The sequence below is a fragment of the Rhinatrema bivittatum genome, chromosome 5, assembly GCF_901001135.1.
Source record: "Rhinatrema bivittatum chromosome 5, aRhiBiv1.1, whole genome shotgun sequence".
Taxonomy (NCBI): domain Eukaryota; kingdom Metazoa; phylum Chordata; class Amphibia; order Gymnophiona; family Rhinatrematidae; genus Rhinatrema; species Rhinatrema bivittatum.
Window position 1 is genome coordinate 381,014,534 of NC_042619.1, and position 20,518 is coordinate 381,035,051.

Consider the following 20,518-nt stretch of genomic DNA (forward strand, 5'->3'; position numbering starts at 1 on the left):
CATCTCTGGGCGTCTCTGAGGCTCCGGGGGTCCAGCGGAGACATGGACGCCTCTACGGACGCCAGAGAGATGGGAGCCACGCCAGGCCTTCCTTCGGCCTCTACTAGGTGTCCTGAGGCTCCGGGGGTCCAGCGGGGAGACATGGATGCCTCTACAGACGCTGGAGAGATGGGAACCGCGCCAGGCCTTCCGGCGTCTGCTAGGCGTCCTGAGGCTCGGGGGGGGGGGCCAGCGGACGCCTATATGGACGCCTTCCTCCAGCGTCTAGAATTAGGCATCCCTGAGGCTGCTGATTGTAGTAAAAGCTTAAATAAGAATGCAAAGCTCATTTAAGAATAGTAAAAGCTTAGCTAAGAACGCATAGCTCATTTAGGAATACAAACTTGAGAATCCACAGTATTGCATATCCATGTATGGATGTTGGAAGGCAGCGTTCCCGTCTCTTTCCGGGCGTCCATGCGCGGCGGTCCTGACCTTGGACGTCCGGCCGGGCACTCAAGGCAGCTGCCATGGACGTTGGAAGGCAGCGGGGCCTCCCCTCCGATCATGGACGCCCAGAAAGAAGCGGGGAACGTCCATGAACAGAAGCCCCGACCTTGGACGTCCGGCCGGGCGCTCAAGGCAATGGCCATGGACGTTTGGAAGGCAGCCGGGCCTCAGATCATGGGCGTCCATGCTCAGAGACCCCGGCCTTCACAGACGCCCGGACGTCCTTAAGCGCCAGGACATGGAAGGTTGGGGGTGGCCTCTGATCATGGACGTCCGGATGCTCAGGGCAGTGGCCCCGGTGTCCATGCGGGGTCTGTAGAAAAGAACCACCGACTTACCTGCTGGAATGACATTTGAAATGACAGGTATGGCACCAGCTCACCCTGGATATTGTATAGGCGCTGTATACCGCTCTATACAGTAAAATGGATTGCGAATGCCTACCGCTTCATAGGCGCGCTTTTGACGCTCCTTTGCCGCCGCTTGGATTTGCATCTAATTTGAATACTGAATCGAGCGGCTTGCGAACTAAAATGTGCGCGCGTCAAGCGCTCAGGCACCCGGCTCTGCTGCATTTTATTTTACACATCAGTACTGTATCGGCCTGTTGGTGAGGGTCTGTCTGTGTTCTGCGTATGTGACTGAGGTGAGGGATGGGGACGTGTCACTTTTTTTTAAAATATAGATTGCAGGAGGGAGCTGGGCTTTAGTTGATGGGGCCGGGACAGAGTCTGAATGAATCGGTGGGGGGGGCAGCACAGTAATTATTTGCACAGGGCAGCAGAAAACCTAGCACCGGCCTTGTTTTGGGAGCTGCGCTAGGCAAAGCCGCCTCTACCATAAATTGTAATTTTGCCTCAAGTAGGATGTACTGCTGGGTATTTTTAGGTTTGGGAATTTACAAAAAAAAATGCTCTGAGATCCAAGATTACTCTTGGACAGAGGGTGCCCTACGCCAGAGCCCCTCCATCCATAAGTGTCGCTTATTCCTCGAAGACCCACACCATGGGTGCTGCAGCGCTGGCATCGTGAAAACAGGTGAATCCAGGGCCAGGCTCCCCCAGGCCTGTCCTAGCCTCCAGCCTCCATCCCTCCCCGAAAAACCGTGGGCATGCTTTGGCCTTCATCTACCGCCAGGCAGTGATGATGGCCTACCCAGTCCTTACCAATGGGGCTTGCCTTGGCTATGGCTAACACTGTAGCAGTATCCTCTCTGGGGCAGAGAGCCAGGGCTCTGCTTTACCAGCTGGACCGCTGTTTTCATAAACTGACTGCAGCAGGAGCTCCCTGCGGCCCGCCCCGGTGATGCAAAGCCACGTTTCGGTGCAAGGCCGCAGGAGGCGATCCCCCTTTTCTGGGGGGGGGGGGGTGGTGGCACCGATCATCTCTGGGTAACTTTGCTTACGAGCTTTCGGCTCTGCTTAACCGATCTCGCTATAAATTCCAACACACGGCGGCCAGATTGAGCCCGGGACCCGTCCTTAAATAATATAAGGCTGCAGCCTTTTCCACTTTAGGGCATTGCAACAAGTGAGGGGGGGGGGGGGGGAAGGACTCTCCGCCTCCCTCCAAGCAGAAGACGAGCGAGGAGGTAAAAATGCAGCCGCTGGTTGGCTAAGTAAAGCGCCTTTTGCACCCTGAAACCGGCACTTTTTTTTTTTTTGGTTTCTTTGCTCCAGTTCTTCGGCCACCGCTGGAGTCGTTCGGTCTCTGCCAGTAATTCGTCGGCGGACGTTTACAGGGGGGGCGTCCTCCCCTTTAACAAAGAGTCCGTGCCGTCGCGCGCCCGGAGGGAGGAATCCAGCGGTGCGGAAACCGCTGCCGCCGGCGCTGGGATGGAGCAGGAGCAGCCGCCGCCGCCGCCGCCTGGAGATGTCTAGGGAGCGCGGGCCCCGTCCAGGCAGCCTCGTCGCCGGCCCCCAAGCTGCCCTTCTGCGCCGGGGTAAGTGCCAAGCGCCGGCCGGAGGCAGCCCCTCCCCCCTCTGCCTTCTCCGGGTTTCTTGGTTAACCCGAGCTTGCTTTCATGCTGCGCGCTGATGGGCAACATCTGGCCTGCCCCTCCCCCCCCCCCCTTCCCATAAGGGGGGAGGGAGGGGGGTCCTGGTCTGGCTGCAGGAAACAAGCCCCCCCCCCCGGGTGCTGGAAGCAAATGGTGCCGCTGTATCTGGGCTGGAGGCTATTGCACGGGCTTTTAGGGCTGAGTGGGCGCAGTTTGCAGTTGCTTTCAAGGGTCTGTTACAAATTTGAGAAAAACCAAGAGAAAGACCATCCATTTTGAAGACGGTGAGGACCTTTCCCCCTTTCTATTAGTGTCTGGATTAATGGTGCAGAACAAGAGATTTTATGTGCATTCAAGTTGTTTAAAAATGTTATAAATGGATTGATTTTTTGCCTTCATCCCAAACATTTTTGTTTTACTTTTATTTCTCTTGGGTATGCATCAGTGCCCCATGCAGCAGGGCATTAGGAGTCGGAGATTCTTTGGGAAGCCAGATGCTAAAATTATCCATTGGCATTCTCCAATCTAAAGTTCAGTTATTGCCAATGTGAACTATAAAAATAACCAACACTATTTTTTCTCAAGGGAAGAGCAGGTTTCTATGGCAACCCTTATGTCAGGCATATTTATGACTGGATTGGTGGAAGGCAAGCCCCTGCAAAAGCCAGCAAAATCGTATGGATGACAATTCAGCATTCCATTAAGTGTAATGCAAATGTATAACCGAAAGAAAATACAAAGGTATGGTTTTCAGGTAGTAGGACAGATCCTAGTTTGAATATAGCCCTGTATTTGATTTGCTATAAATTGCGCTACAGCACTATGTTTATTTAATCAATGATGGTTGTCAATAATATCGTTTTATTGCTGCTAGTAGAGATGGGCACAGTTAAAAAAAAAAAAAAAAATCTGCACTCCTTTGATCAGAGAGGATTTGAATGTTCATGATTTGGATGGAGTTCATTCCTAGTGGTCTGGTTGCAATCCTTGATAATCTGCTAGGTGGATTGATTCACATTTCCAGGTTCCCGTTCTCCAGCCAGGAAAGAACCTTTCTGAACCTGGTTGGGGGGACTGTCTCTTGGCCCTGTGCCCATGCCCAGCCTTCCCTTCCAGGAGAGAAGATCATGCATTAGTCTGTGCAAGGAGAGAACCATTCATGCTTGTATTGAGGAATCCCGGTCTGGGGGAATCCTCTCGGCTTGAAAATTTGTGCTGCAAACATTGGCATGGGGGGGGGGGGGTCGGTGGTTAGTGAGAGATGCAGTGGATCAGAAGAACTATCTGCAGTTAAGTTAGATTGCAAACCATTGGCCAGCCTGCTACCTGAAGCTGCTTCTCATGCAGGAGAAATAGGGGTCCTGTGGGACCTGCACCTGTCCAGGCTTAATCAAGTAGGAAATGCGTGGCCCGAAGGTTATTATGGTTGTTATAAATGCCTTCCGTATCAGCAACCTGAAATGAACTTGAAAGTCATGTTTCTGCATAGTCAACCAAACTATTTTCTAATCCAACATCGGCAAAGTAGTATGCACTGAAATCCTAATATACAGTATATCTATGGGTTAGGGGCAAATTATTGGCCATTGTCTATGGCACTAGAGGAATCCATTCTGCAGACTTTAATCAGCATCTTGAAGGAACAAAGTCCAAATGCTAAAATTTCAGCATTTGCATGGGGGAGAGGGGGCCTTTTGCGACTCTAGCTTTCTTTGAAAATGCTTTGATATACTTTTTTTTATTTATTATTTGTGACTTGTCAAAGATTTAGAGAAATAAACAATTCGAAAGCACAATATATCAATAAATTTATTAAACAAGCAATAAATAAAAATAAGAAGAGCCTTCTAGTATAATTGTGTCTAGTCCACATTATAGAGGAGGTGCAAGAAAATAAGAAAAGTGTCTTCATCCAAACCTAAGAATACTAGGCTCTAATGAAATTTCAGATCTATTAGTAAAAATTTGTAACTTATCATTAAAATCATCCATTGTACCTGAAGACTGGAGGGTGGCTAATGTAACCCCAATATTTAAAAAGGGCTCCAGGGGCGATCCGGGAAACTACAGACTGGTTAGCCTGACTTCAGTACCAGGAAAAATAGTGGAAAGTGTTCTAAACATCAAAATCATAGAACATATAGAAAGACATGGTTTAATGAAACAAAGTCAGCATGGCTTTATCCAGGGCAAGTCTTGCCTCACAAATCTGCTTCACTTTTTTGAAGGAGTTAATAAACATGTGGATAAAGGTGAACCGGTAGATGTAGTATACTTGGATTTTCAGAAGGCGTTTGACAAAGTTCCTCATGAGAGGCTTCTAGGAAAAGTAAAAAGTCATGGGATAGGTGGCAATGTCCTTTCGTGGATTGCAAACTGGCTAAAAGACAGGAAACAGAGAGTAGGATTAAATGGGCAATTTTCTCAGTGGAAGGGAGTGGACAGTGGAGTGCCTCAGGGATCTGTATTGGGACCCTTACTTTTCAATATATTTATAAATGATCTGGAAAGAAATACGACGAGTGAGATAATCATATTTGCAGATGACACAAAATTGTTCAGAGTAGTTAAATCACAAGCAGATTGTGATAAATTGCAGGAAGACCTTGTGAGTGGAAAATTGGGCATCCAAATGGCAGATGAAATTTAATGTGGATAAGTGCAAGGTGATGCATATAGGGAAAAATAACTCATGCTACAGTTACACAATGTTAGGTTCCATATTAGGTGCTACAACCCAAGAAAGAGATCTAGGTGTCATAGTGGATAACACATTGAAATTGTCGGTTCAGTGTGCTGCGGCAGTCAAAAAAGCAAACAGAATGTTGGGAATTATTAGAAAGGGAATGGTGAATAAAACGGAAAATGTCATAATGCCTCTGTATCGCTCCATGGTGAGACCGCACCTTGAATACTGTGTACAATTCTGGTCGCCGCATCTCAAAAAAGATATAATTGCGATGGAGAAGGTACAGAGAAGGGCTACCAAAATGATAAGGGGAATGGATCAACTCCCCTATGAGGAAAGACTATAGAGGTAGGACTTTTCAGCTTGGAGAAGAGACGACTGAGGGGGGATATGATAGAGGTGTTTAAAATCATGAGAGGTCTAGAACGGGTAGATGTGAATCGGTTATTTACTCTTTCGGATAGTAGAAAGACTAGGGGGCACTCCATGAAGTTAGCATGGGGCACATTTAAAACTAATCGGAGAAAGTTCTTTTTTATTCAACGCACAATTAAACTCTGGAATTTGTTGCCAGAGGATGTGGTTAGTGCAGTTAGTATAGCTGTGTTTAAAAAAGGATTGGACAAGTTCTTGGAGGAGAAGTCCATTACCTGCTATTAAGTTCACCTAGAGAATAGCCACTGCCATTAGCAATGGTACATGGAATAGACTTAGTTTTTGGGTAATTGCCAGGTTCTTGTGGCCTGGATTGGCCACTGTTGGAAACAGGATGCTGGGCTTGATGGACCCTTGGTCTGACCCAGTATGGCATGTTCTTATGTTCTTAACAAGCTTACTCTTAGGGAAATTCTGTGTTGTGCAGTTGGGCAGAATTTGCAGAGAATTCCCCTCCTGCACAGAATTCTGCATTTGCCCTACAGAATGAGGCATGGGGGACCAGGAAGCAGCAGCAGCCGCGGCAGTGGAGGCCTGCGCGGGCCGGAAGGGAGGAAGGAACAGCGTCGGTGTCAGCTGGACGTGAGAAGGGAGCAGCGGCGACTGGCCCACGTGGACCGGAAAAGAGTTGGGAGAGTCTACAGGGGGGGGTGGCAGCTGAAAGCTAGGTGATCTTACTGGGGTGAAGGGAGAGAACTGTGGGAAGAAGCACTTTTGCTCTGTCCCCTACCCCAGGAGTCTGGAGGGGGCAGAGAGAAAGCTGGGGATCTTGCTCAAGGAGAGGCAGACAAAGCTAAGGTGTCTTGCTGGGGTGAGAGAAGAGAACTGGGAGGAGCAGAGAGAGAGAGCTGGGGAGGGGGTCCCAGCCTCATGGGGGTGCTTGAGCCTGATGAGGCAGACAGAGAAGTCTGGGGGGGGGGGGAAGAGATGGGAGAGGGGTCATCTCTTGGGGGGGAGGGTGAGATAGCGAGTGAATTGGGAATTGACCCAAAGGAGAGGAGAGATCAAGCATGGGAAAGGGGTTTAAGCCATAAGGGGAGAGGAAACTGGGAAGGCCAGGCCTTACAAAGGGACAAATCTACACAAAGTAATAACAATTTTCCATCTTTTAAGTATTAACCTTTTAAGGACAGATTTTAAATGCCCGGCAGGTGTAAATTCCGGCCTTTATGCGCTTGGCTTGGCCTTACACGTACTGGGCAAATCTTCTAAGAGGCCCAGCCACATGCCTAAAGGCCGGTATGCGCTCGAGTGCCGTGCCTCTTGGAAGGGGCGGGCCAGAGGGCGTGTTTTGGGCAGGGAGGGGCGGAGCGAGGAGGGAACTGGGGAAGCCCGCGATGCGTCGCCGTGCGAATTTGCACAATTTTACCCCCCCTTGCGCACACCACGCGCACGTGCGTGCACGGATTATAAAATCCGGCGCGCACGTGTGCGGGGCCCGTCTATTTTATAACATGCGTGTGCCGGCACACGCATGTTATGAAATCGGCGCGTCCATGTGCACGCGTGCGCACATGCACCTTACAAAATCTACCCTTTAGTCATTTGGCCAAAACTTTTTAAGATCCCTGGGGTCATATATTAGACGCTGATAAGACATTTGATAGAATCTCTTAGAAATATCTCTCCCGGGTGTTACAAGGTTTTGACTTTCCATCCCAATTTTAACAATGAGTATAGATCTTATATAGGAACCCTTGAGCAAACATATTGCCAAATGTGGCCCTTTTGGCTCCTTTGCCATTTCCAGAGGAACTCAGCAAAGGCGTCCCTTTCTACCACCTTGTTTAATTTAGCTGTTGAACCGCTAGCACAATTAGTAAGAGACTCTACAGATATTGTTGGGTTTCAGATACATTCAGTAACCCATGAAATCTCCCTATCCGTTGACAACATCCTGCTATATCTTAATCGCATAAGGACTTCCATTCCCAACCTTTTGTCCCTTCTAAGTAGGTATGGTACATTGTCAGGCTACAGGGTAAACTATTCTAACTCTCAGTTGTTCCCTGTTGGACTGACGGATGGCCAGCTACGTTGTACGGGTAATTTTACCCTTGCAGAATCCAAATTAAAATCAGGAATTTTGATCCCTCCTAATTTAAAAGATTTATATCAATTAAACTATCCAAAGGTTATTAAGAACATTTACTCGGGCCTAACTGGATGGATGGATTTTCCTTTGTTATTGCTGGGAAGAGTCTCTCTAGTGAAAAGGGTTGTTTCCCGTCACTTCCTATATCTCTTCCAACACTTATCTTGTGATAGCCGCCGAAGCACATTTGTATTTCTTAATGGGGCGATATCCTCTTTCTTGTGGTGAAGAAAGATTCCTCGTATAAAATTATCCACATTACAATTCCCCAGAGGTTGTGGGGGGCTGGAAGTCCCTGATTTATTTCTATATTATTTTTTGGCTAAACTACTCAAGTTGAAAGGCTGGTTCTCTTACCTTGTTGAGCTAGTTGGAATGGTCTCTTCTGAATGGTCTCAATTGAAAGGAGTTGAATTATTCTCCTTACTCACTATGGCTAGGATGTCCCCCACTTATGCTAGATTGGGATGGCCCAGTCCAATCATAGCACATACTCTGAAAATCTGGAGGACTATAAATAAAATGGTGGATTTTAATCTTTGAAGGATTATCACCCTATTTCATCGCTTACTGGAAACCCTTAATTATCTACTATAACCATGTCAATGGATATGAAAGACTGATATAACAAGGGGTTAAGATTTTTAGATCAAATTTGATGTGGGAAGTATTTTAAAACTTTTCATAGTCCGGTTGAAGTTTGGAATATCAGCCCTTGCACGTTATATTTTCTTACAATTATGAAAAGATATTATGAGGGGGTAACATGGATATTTTGCGATCCCATATGAAATTGGAATCACTTTTGATGCAAAGAAAATAGCAGACGAATATGATCTTGTGTTTATCTATGTATTTACAAGACGGTATACAAGCACCCGAGACTAGTATTTCTCTTCTAGAAAAATGGAATATGGATTTGTCATTAACTCTTGATGAAGATGACTGGCGAGAAATTTGGAGTGCTACCCTTAAACTGTAGATGCAATAAAGTAAGGGAGTTAATGTTCTGATTATTGCATAGAACTTATAGATATCCCTTATTTTTTGCAAGCTTCAGTACATCAAGTCCTTTATGTTGGCAGAATTGTAGTCAGCATCTTATTTACACATATGGGATTGTGTGATAGTTAAAGATTTCTGGGGACAAGTGCAAGACGCTTTACAAGCTATTCTTGGCTCCAGTTTGTAGCTTACGGCCCCTTTATGTCTGTTGGGTAGGTGTAGTGATTTAGATCTCAGTAAATGCTATATTTTTACTCACTGTTGGTTTTCTGTATTTATTGTGTCTTTAAAGCGATATAAAAAAAGTAATACTGTTTTTACGTATTGCATTATAAATTAACTATTACTCAAAGCCAGTAATTATATTGTGTTATCTGAACAAATAAAGCCTGTAGAATTTTAAAATATTGTGTGCAGAGTTCATACATTTTTTGCAGAGAAATTTTATTTTTGTGTGGAATTCCCCCAGGACTGCTAGCCATGATAATTACTATCTTGAACCCTATACTCTCGGCACATCACAAACCAAACAGTAAATTACTGATGAGCATTTTTGTCTTTAGAAAATTTTCCAAATAATAAAGGTAAAAAAAAAAGTGTATATGTTCCCTTAAAAACTAACTAGGCACTTAGAAGTGAACTTAAAAACAAACATAGCAAGCACCTGAACCTTCTTCCCAAGAAAAATCTTCCTCCTTAGCTGTGAGGACCTCACTTTCTGACCACAAAAGGAGACATCCTTATATTTGAAATACAGTCACAACACCAGATTCTTATCCATCTTAGATTCCAAGAAGACAAGCAGAGTCACCTTAGTGGATATCTTGTCCTGTGAAGATTCCAGGTGTGCTGACAAGTCCATTCTATGGGTGATTTCAATTACCCCAGTATTGACTGGGTAAATGTCTCATCAGGACATGCTAAGGAGGTAAAGTTTCTAGATGAAATAAAGGACTGCTTCATGGAGCACCTGGTACAAGAACTGACAAGACAGGGATCTATTTTAGATCTAATCCTTAGTGGAAAACATGATTTAGGTGAGAGGTAACAGTTTTCAGGACATTTGGCAATAGTGATCATAGCATGCTCAAATTTGACTTGATAACTGGAGGGAGGACACTAAGGAAATCTACTGCGATAGCAGTTAACTTTCAAAAGTGAGACTATGATAAAATGAGGAAAATGGTTAGGAAGGAACAGCTGCAAAGGCATGGATGTTATTTAAAACTACCATCTTGGAAGCCCAGACCAGATGTATTCCACACATTAAAAAAGGTAGGAAAAAGGCCAAACGACTGCCAGCATGGTTAACAGGTGAGGTGAGAGAGGCTATTCTAGCCAAAAGAATATCTTTCAATAAATAGAAACAAGATCCAAATGAAGAATACTGTAATGTTGGGCTAGCTGCAGCAGCCATGCCATAGCCAGTTTCATTCATCCACCAGATGCTCCCAGCGCTGATGCAGCATGGTCCCCTGGGCACACATGCGCACTGCCTCCTCTTCTAGGCTCCGCAACAGGAATCTTTGCTGCAGTGCCGTTGGATGATGTCACCTCAGGGGGATTTAAACACCAGCTGGGCCTTTCTTTGACGCCTTCGCAACAGGTCTCCTGCGATCTAGCAATGCTAGTTGCTTCGGCATTGCTTCTCATTCCTGTGTTCTTGCCTGGTTCCGGTTTGTCTCTGTGTTGTCTTGTTCCTGGTTCCATCGCTTATCTCTGTATCCTGCCTTGTTCCTGCCTTCCTTCTTCTCTGTGTCCCTGTGTCCTCCCTCTAACGTCACTTTCTCAGCCTTGATCTCGGACCAGACCTGGACTTTGCCTTTGCCTTCCATCTGCCTTGACCTCGGACCGGATCTGGACTTCGTCTTCCTCCTGCCTTGACCTCAGATCAGATCTTGCCCTCACTTGCTCTCAGCCTGCTCTAACCTTGAACGGAACCTCAACTTTGCTTTGCTCACCACCTACTTCTGCTTGTCCACCAACCCCAGCTTATCGCCACCACCTTTGCATCAGGCCAGAAAAGTTCTGCTGGCCACCAGAACCTGCGTGCTCAACTCAAGGAGGAAGTGGTTGGCTAGGCAAAAACCTACTTCTGTAGAGCATCAGCTACCATCTGTTAAGGCCTATATTGTGCATGCAAAAGATAGACTGTGCTAACTTAAAGGTGACACAACAGCTCACTACATCATGATGTGACAAAAACAGAATTGCAAAAGTACTGGCAAGTTATTTGCAAAGCATTGTTAAGGAAGGCAAAGGCAGTATTTGAAAAGAAAATTGCTGTGGAAGAAACTCATAATAACATCTTTTTCAGTTACATTTGAAAAAGCCTGCAAGGGAGTCTTTTGTACGATTAAATGATCAAGTGGGTAAAAAGGGCATTAAGGAAGAACAAGGTCATAGCAGAAAGACTAAATGAATTCTTTGCTTCCATCTTCACTGAGGAAGATGTCTGGGAAACACTCATGCCCGAAGAGAAACCTGCGGGGCCGCAGCAGAGCCGTCCTGCCATAGCCGTAAGACAGCCATGCGGGGCCGGAAGAGAGGCCTGCAAGAGCTGAAGAATGGAAGAGGGGCCGCAAGCCTCTGCCGGAGCCCAAGCAGAAGGGGCCGTGAGCCACCGCCGGAGCCCAAGCCAGCGGCGGCTGAGGAAAGGAAGAGGGGTCATGAGTCACTGTCGGAGCCCAAACTGGCGGTGGCTGAAAAAAGTGGACAAGCCCAAGTGTTGCTGCTAGAACCCAGGAGAGTGACGTCGCTGCCAGCTGCCACCCGCCGGAGACAAGGCTGGCGAGCCAAAGACAAGCTGTTCAGCTGGGGGCCTTTGTGTGTGTCTGGCATGTATGTGAGACAGGGAGGGTGCTTCTGTGTCTATGTGGTGTGTATGTGAGACAGGGAGGGTGCTTCTGTGTCTATGTGGTGTGTATGTGAGGCAGGGAGGGTGCTTCTGTGTCTGTGTGGTGTGAGATAGGGAGGGTGCTTCTGTGTCTGTGGGATGTATGTGAGGCAGGGAGGGTGCTTCTGTGTCTGTGTGTGGTGTGTATGAAGGGCAGGAAGGGTGCTTCTGTGTGTGGTGTGAGACAGGGAGAGTGCTTCTGTGTGGTGTGAGACAGGGAGGGTGCTTCTGTATCTGCGTGTGGTGTGTATGCGAGGCAGGGAGGGTGCTTCTGTATCTGCGTGTGGTGTGTATGCGAGGCAGGGAGGGTGCTTCTGTGTCTGTGTGTGGCGTGTATGTGAGGCAGGGAGGGTGCTTCTGTCTATGTGGCATGAGACAGGGAGGGTGCTTCTGTGTCTGTGTGGCGTGTATGTGAGGCAGGGAGGGTGCTTCTGTGTGTGGCATGTATGTGAGGCAGGGAGGGTGCTTCTGTGTGTGGCGTGTATGTGAGGCAGGGAGGGTGCTTCTGTGACTGTGTGTGGTGTGTTTGTGAGCAGGGAGGGTGCTTCTGTGTGGCGTGAGGTAGGGAGGGTGCTTCTGTGTGTGTGGTGTGAGACAGGGAGGGTGCGTCTGTGTGGCATGTATGTGAGGCAGGGAGGGTGCTTCTGTGTGTGGTGTGTATGTGAGCAGGGAGGGTGCTTCTCTCTGTGTGTGGTGTGAGACAGGGAGGGTGCTTCTGTGTCTGCGTGTGGTGTGTATGTGAGATAGGGAGGGTGCTTCTGTGTCTGCGTGTGGTGTGTATGTGAGGCAGGGACGTTGCTTCTGTGTGTGTGTGTGTAAGAGAGAGACTGATCATGTTTTTGGCTGGCTGTGGCTGTGAGAGAGAAGGACAGTAACATTTTTGGACATGCGAGTATATGTTCATAATAAGATGGTGACTAGTGTTTATAGGAAGGCAACTGACAAAAATACTTTGCTACATTACCGTAGCTTTCATCCTAAGCAATTAAAGGATAATATACCTGTTGACCAGTTCTTGTGGTACAGGAGATTAGGCACATCCACTGCTGAATTTAAAATTCAAGCACAACAGTTATATGATAGATTTATTGCTAGAGGGTACACTAGATCTACTATCAAGAAGGCATATAAATGAGCATTATACTGAAACAGAGACAATCTCCTATTACAAAATCAGAGAGAGACACCTACCCGAATGATTTCTACCATTCCTTTTTCGTCCAAATTGGCTGAAGTGAAAAATGTGATTTTGAAGCACTGGCACATTTTATCTCCTTTACATTGTTTTACAGAACCTATTTTTGCAGTCAAAAAAATGCCAATCTTTATGTGACAAGTTAAAATATCGGAGGGAAACTGCAGATTTAAATCAGGACCACAGACAGACCCCTTGTGGGTCTTGTTCAGTGTGTCCTCTTACACTGGAATGTAAGAGTTTTCAACATCCTAATTTAAAATACCCTTACAAGATACCAAAAGTGTTCACCTGCAATACTAGTGGAGTAGCCCGTGCAATTTGATTTATCTGGGCCAGTGAGGCCCATTCGTTTACGTATTATTGAACATCGTAGCCGCATTAAATCTCTGAGAGAACATGCCCCCTTGGTGGACCATTGGGTGGAAAAGAACCACTCTTTGGGTGATATTCATTTTTTTGTTATCAAACAGTTAGTGCTTAAAAATGGAGGGGATTCATCAAAAGGCTCCCTGCCGCATCAATTTGAAACTATTCTAAGAACCTTTTTGATGTTATCTGCCTGTCCCTCCCGACGCAGCCTCGGAGAAACACGGGTCCGTGTCGGGGGGGACCCTTATAAATGCAGTAATATTTACAGTGGAGTTGCCGTGAAAAAGAAAATAAAAACAACCAATTCAAAATTTGGGAATCCCGGACTATGTTGAATTTGTTTGTAGTACTCTTCTTGGTTTATGATATTTGACTTTGAGTGCTATTCCTGCTCCTTAGCATTACTGGATTGAATAAATATAAAACATACTGGGGTAGAGTTTAAAAAATTGCGCGATCGCGTGCTTTTGTTCGCGCACCAGGCGCGAACAAAAGTACGCTGGATTTTATAAGATACACGCGTAGCCGCGCGTATCTTATAAAATCCGGGGTCGGCGCGCGCAAGGGGGTGCACATTTGTGCAACCTGCGCGCGCCGAGGCCGCTCCGATTTTTTTTTTTTTGCAGGGTTTTCTGGTTGGCACCATAGCAGTGCCTATAAATATAATATACAGGTTGATGTTTTTTTACCTCAGAAGACTGCACTTTGAATATTCTTTTTCATGTAAAATCTGTCATAAATGCGTGGAGAGGGTGGGGTGCAAAGTTCATCGAGGGCATCTAATACTCTTGCGCTGGCCACGGGTTCTGGGGGGAGGGGGTGAAGACCCGGAGTTTGGGGGGGGGGAGGGGGGTGACTGTTTTTAAAGTTTAGGTTGCTGGAAGGAACTGGACTTATTTTGGTGGGCCCAAGACAGAGATTAAATGAAAAAAGAGGGGGAGGGGGCAGCGCAGTAACGGTTAAGCACAGGGCAGCAAAAAGGCCGGCTTCGGCCCTGGTCATTTGTAGACCATTCTCCTAGATCTGCACTGACCCGTTTTATGGCTTTTAAATTCCCGCTCGGCCTTGCTCCTCTTCAGAAACATTTCCCGCAGTTTAAAATCAACGTACGCCGGTTATAGGGGGAAATTTCAAAGGGCCCTTTTACAAAATTGCCCACCAGATCCGTGGGTAAACGTGCGCAGGTTTGTAATGCTCACGGGCAAGTTTCCCTGGACGGAGAGGAAGGATTCCCAGGGGGTGGCGAGGGGGAGGGCTTTGCATTGATGCGCATACTTTGCTTTTGCAAAAGCCTGCGCCACAGCTTTCTGAAACTTTTCTGTGCACAGTTTAGCAGGTAGAGTTGTGTGCAGGTGCTCTGAGGGGAAGTGTGCATGTAGGCATATATTGTCCGTTTGAAAACTGGTGTAACGGATGCATGCGTGTGTTGTCTATTTTACGCGGGCTGTTACACAGTTACCCCGTAAAGTTTTATTACTTTAACTAATCCGAATTGAAGAGGATATTGGTTAAGTAAAATGAACGGCAAGATAGGGCTGTCTTTGCTCTCGTGTAATGCAAGCATATAAGAACATAAGAAATTGCCATGCTGGGTCAGACCAAGGGTCCATCAAGCCCAGCATCCTGTTTCCAACAGAGGCCAAACCAGGACACAAGAACCTGGCAATTACCCAAACACTAAGAAGATCCCATGCTACTGATGCCAGTAATAGCAGAGGCCATTCCCTAAGTCAACTTGATTAATAGCACTTAATGGACTTCTCTTCCAAGAACTTATCCAAATCTTTTTATAACCCAGCTACACTAACTGCACTAACCACATCCTCTGGCAACAAATTCCAGAGCTTAATTGTGCGTTGAGTGAAAAAGAATTTTCTCTGATTATTTATTTATTTATTTATAGTTTTGTATATACCGCGGAACGTAATACACATCACCTCGGTTTACAGCAAACAGTAATTCAGCCAAAGGCTTTACAATAAACATCAGAGGAATAAGTAATGTGCTAAATTAACAGCAAAACTAGAAGTATACATATCAAATATATATGAGTAATGAGAGGAATGGGAGTAGGTGGGAAAGGGAAAGCTAAGGCAGTATACAAGAATCAAGAGTTAGTTGAGAAGCGAAGTATGTAATTGCATAATTTACATCTATCAGAGGAAGGCCTTTCGAAACAGCCAAGTTTTTAAGTTCTGCTTAAATTTTCAGTGGCAGGGTTCTTGGCGCAGATCAGAGGGCATACTGTTCCACATTTTGGTTCCTGCTATAATGAGGGAACGTTTTTTTGTGGATGTAAGTTTGGTTAGTTTAGGAGAAGGGATCGGTAGTCTGGCCTTATGTTGAGATCTGATTGGACGGTTTGTTTTTTGGAAATACAGGTGCTCGGGAAACCATTGCATGTTTTGGTTGTAAATGGCCTTATGAATCAGTCATTGATTTGTAGATGATCCTGGATGCAACAGGTAGCCAGTGAAGTGATTGAAGCACAGGAGAGATGTGATCATAGCGATGCGTGTTAGTGATGATGCGTGCCGCTGCATTTTGAAGCATTTGTAATGGCTGCAATGTGTTTTTTGGTAGGCCTAATAGCAACGCATTGCAGTAGTCAAGTTTTGATAGAATTGTGGCTTGTAGAACTGTGCAGAAGTCGTGTGGGTGTAGTAGAGGTCTGATACGCTTTAGTGTGTTAAGCTTAAAAAATCCGTTTTTAACAGTGTCAGTGATGAATTTTTTAAAGGTAAAGTTGTTGTCTAATATAACGCCAAGGCTGCGGACTTGCTGTGCCGCCGGAGGGTGGCCTTGGGGTGGGATTGTTGTGTTCAGTGTGGAGTTGTTTGCAGGTGATATGAAGAGGAGTTCAGTCTTGTTAGTATTAATAGCTAGAAAGTTGTCGGTGAGGAGTTTTTTTATTTCAGTGAGGGCAGCATTCCAAGTGTTCAGAGCATTTGAAAGAGAGTTTTTTTATAGGTATGAGAATCTGCACATCATCTGCGTAAATAAAGTGTTGGAAACCCAGTTTAGATAGGAGGAGACATAATGGAGTGAGATAAATATTAAACAGCGTTGACGAAAGTGCAGATCCTTGGGGTACTCCTTGTGTGAGGCTTCTAGGTTTAGATTCACATTGTCCACTTTTTACACTGTAACTCCTGTTGTTCAGGTATGATTGGAACCAAAGTAGTGCAGTGCCGGAAATACCAATTTCAGAAAGGCGTGTGATAAGTGTGTTGTGATTAACAGTGTCAAAGGCAGAAGATATATCCAGTAGGGCAAGTATGTATGCATGGCCAGTGTCAAGGGCTTTCAGGAGTGATTCTGATAGTGATAGGAGGAGGGTTTCTGTGCTGTGGAGCTTTCTGAATCCATATTGTGATGGGAAGAGTAATTGATGTTCGTCAAGATATTCGGAAAGTTGTTTATTGACAATTCTTTCCATAATTTTGGAAAGGAAGGGGAGGTTCGAAACTGGCCGATAGTTCGCTGGGTCCGAGGAGTCTAGGTTTGATTTTTTTAAGAGTTGGTTTTATGATGGCATGTTTAAGTTGTGAAGGTACTGTACCCAGTGTGATCGATTTGTTGAGTATCTTTGCTATGGGTTTTGCTATAATAGAGCGGAAAGATAGAAGTGTTTTTGTGGGCATATTGTCTGAGGGATGTAGAGCTGGTTTAATTTTCTTTAGTATTGATTCTACTTCTATTTGAGATGTATTTTCAAGAATGTTGAGCTTTGCTTCACATTTTCTTTCTCTGTTTGTGGTTGGTGGTGGTTGTATGGTGGAAGTAAACAAGGTAGTTGGAGATTGTTTGTTGTTGAGGGTGCAGTTGGTCATTGTTGATGAGTAGGGTAGACTTGGTGAATTAAAGCGAGACATGATAGATTGTATTTTGTTGCTGAAGTAAGTGGCAAGTTGTTCACATTTTGATTCGTCCTTGTTGTTTGAGTTTGTATTAACTGGAGCAATAACGAGGCTTTTTACGTATTGGAATAGTGCGTGAGGATTAAATTGATATTGGTGGATTCTTTCTGCATAATAGTCCTTCTTTACTTTATCAGTAGTTTGGCGGTAGTGGTGGAGTAAAGCCTTGAATTTTTGAAGAGTTGTTGTATTTTGGTTTCTGCACCACTCCTTTTCAGATTTGCGATGCTCCATTTTTATTGATTTTAATTCCGGTGTGTACCATGGTTTTTTATTGATCTTTTCTGTGTTGATTTCTTTGGTTTGTATGGGGCAAAGCTTATCTGCTATATTGCTTGTAATTTGAAACCAAGATGAGGCGGCAGTGTCTGCATCAGTGAAGTCTAATTCTTTTAAGTCTTCAGATAGTGCATTCATGATGTCTTCCCTGTTTTTGGAAGGAAATCGTTTTTTTGCTGAGAGATGTAGGTGGGGGATGTTTAATAGTGCAACATGTATCAATTCGGTAGTGGTCTGACCAAGGTATTGGGGTACAGAGGGGGAGGTCTGTTTGAATGATCGAATTGGTAAATATAACATCAAGTGTATGGCCAGCTTTGTGCGTAGGACTTGTCACTGCTTGTTGAAATCCTAGTGCATTTAATGAAGTCATGAATGCTTCGCAGGCTGGAGATAGTGGGATGCGGTCAAAGTGAAGGTTCAGGTCTCCCAGGATAATAGCAGGAATATGGATTTCGATGTGTTTGGCAATGAATTCTGTGAGTAGAGATGGATTATTTTCCAGAATGTTTGGAGGAGCATAGATTAGGCAGACTTGAAGCGTCTTGGATTTAAATAGGCCAATTTCAAGTTTGTGAGGGAGCGGAATGGCTTGTAATGAGAGGTTAAATTTCTTTTTGGCAGCAAGACCTCCACCTTTTTTTTTATTCCTTGGAATAGAAAATATGTTGTAAGCGTCAGTGGGAAGTTGATTTAGTATAGCTGTGTCAGTGTCCTTCAGCCATGATTCTGTGATCGCACAAATGTCCGGAGCTTCTTCAGTGAGTATATCACTCAGTAATGTGGCCTTTTTTAGTAGTGATTGAGTGTTTAATAATAGTACTGAGAAGGTTAACAGACCTAACATTTGTGTAATGGGAGCTATCATAATGGGAGTTAGTGTTCTATGAAGTGAAAAGTATTGTTGTGTTTCTCTGGTTTGTGAGCAGAGTTGTAATGTTTGATGGTGGGTATGTGTTGATTTGTCATCTTGGTATGGGGTGAAATTCTGTTAGATTTTTTTTTTTTTAACCTGTGGGGCTACACGAAGGGGCACACAAAGGGGCCTGCCCCTTTGTTGCGCTCCTTCGGCGCGCGACGCTCGGTGCTTGGCGCCGGGCAGCTAAAACTTTTAAAGTTCTCCGGGGCCTCTCTTGATTGGTTGATAGGAGAGGCTGCTCCTATTGGCTGGTCTAGGCAGGTCTGCTTGGTGGGCGGGACGCAATGGTTAGACGGCGTTTGTAAGGACCGCGATCGGCGCTGGAGCCCCCGAGGGTAATGGTAGTCTTAAATGTGCTATTTGCTAACTTCACAGAGAGCCCCCTAGTCCATTATCCGAAAGAGTAAATAACCGAGTCACATCTACTCGTTCAAGACCTCTCATGATCTTAAAGACCTCTGTCATATCCCCCTCAGCCGTCTCTTCTCCAAGCTGAACAGCCCTAACCTCTTCAGCCTATCCTCATAGGGGAGCTGTTCCATTCCCTTTATCATTTTGGTTGTCCTTCTCTGTATTTCTCTACAGGTTTTCATTTCGTAACTGGGTGTCTGAACATGTTACATATCCAGCCATTCTCTTGGGTATTATTGCCTGCGTAATCTTTCCCCAGTGATTAGGTTAACGTTCTCCTGGTAATGCATACTTGACTGCCTCCTTAGAATGAAATGTCAAGCAAGAATGCCGAGATTGCACTGAAACTACGCTTCTGATCCTTTGCCTTCCCCGATGTGATTGTTTTTTCATAGTTGCACTCTCCAAGGCTTCCGTTTTATTTTAGAAAATGGAACATTCACGTCAGCCAAAGGGCCTGCTAAGAGGGTGCTGACAGCTGAAAGGCTACTTAAGTGAAAGCTTAAAGAAAACATTAAATATCATCTTCTTTAATGACATACTGTATATATTTCTCTCCTTTCCATTTCCTAAATGTGATGGTCCTCTTGGTAGAGGGCTCCATCAGGAGAGGGCATGAACACATTAGATGTCCACGCCTTCGGTGCTAGCCCGTTTAACTCAAGCTCCGGGCAATTATCCTGGGGGGGTGGGGGCAGCAGTTTGTTTTGCACATAACTTGACAGACATGAGCCTCATTCCTAAGCCAGGGCATGTTTGGCGTGATCTCTTCTCTATATTTGCACTGTGCCATTCTGGAGTTCATGAGGTGCAGTTCGTGCAGGCAACGTATCCGGCTGCGCCTGGGCCAGCTCTGTATCTCTCTGCCATGTTTTTCTTAATCTCTGATTGACATCTCAAAGTACCTCTCTCTCTCTCCTTCCGTCACCCAGAATAGTCGTGTGGTACCGACACGTCTGTCAGCAATGCCGTTCCCGGGATTTCTCCTTCCCTGCGACGTCTGATTTTCTTGAGTCCAGCTTTTTTTTTTACTGGTTGGACTAGGAATGTCCCAGGGGATCACAGCTTCTTCCTTCTCTACGGTTCTTTCGGGGTCGCGATCCTGGTGTTTTATCTTCCGTGCCGGGAGTCTGTGCTCTAATCATTTTTCATCCCCTTTTACCTTCGCCCTCCTAATTCCCGCTGGGTCCAGCTGCCCACCCTTTGTTCCTCTTTGCCTAACTCATTCTACCCCCCCGGGACCAGTCCCACTTCAGATCCTTTTTCCTTTCCTGCTCTGTTACTGTGGCATTCGTTCCAGTTGAATATCCCATCTTCTTCTTGCCCTGTTTTCAAATGATTGTTTTCAGTCTTCAGTCTTCTTTCAGTCTTTTCTCTGCTCTCTGTGATTGTCGTCTGTTTCTGTTACTTCTTGTGTGGTAAAAAAAAACAAAAACAGCTTTTAAGATATTAAATAAATAATTAGGAACAGCATTATAGTAGTTTCTTTTTTTTTTTTGAGGTTTGATTTCCAGGTAGAAATAGAATAGGAAAAAAAGTCCAGTTCTGTATCATGGGCTAAATGTGGAGATTTCGACTTACAGACTTGATGTGCTGCAGAAGCCACATTGCACTTTTTAAATTCAGGTCAGACGTCTTAGAAGCAATACTAAAAGTCCTGACTTTCCATTGGGACTGAGTTTAAGGAAACCCAACCCAGCTGTCAGTTTAATGCCCTCTGGACAAAACACCGATCTCCTCTATACTTGAATGCAGGAGCTTTTATTTACAAGACATACATTTAGTTACAGTAAGTACCGAACTCAGTCCAACAG

At 45.4% G+C, this 20,518-nt stretch overlaps 1 protein-coding gene across 2 annotated transcripts in view; it reads left to right on the forward strand.

Moving 5' to 3' along the window:
* The first annotated feature begins 2,027 nt into the window (after window positions 1-2,027).
* Window positions 2,028-20,518, forward strand: part of GPR45 (G protein-coupled receptor 45) — a 34,062-nt gene continuing 15,571 nt past the window's right edge. The window contains exon 1 of one of the 2 annotated variants that reach the window (XM_029604847.1): window positions 2,028-2,431. The gene's annotated coding sequence lies outside the window, so the exon portion shown is untranslated. Of the gene's footprint in view, window positions 2,432-2,597; window positions 2,773-20,518 lie in introns of those variants that run through there. The other variant, XM_029604848.1, reaches the window with a different exon arrangement.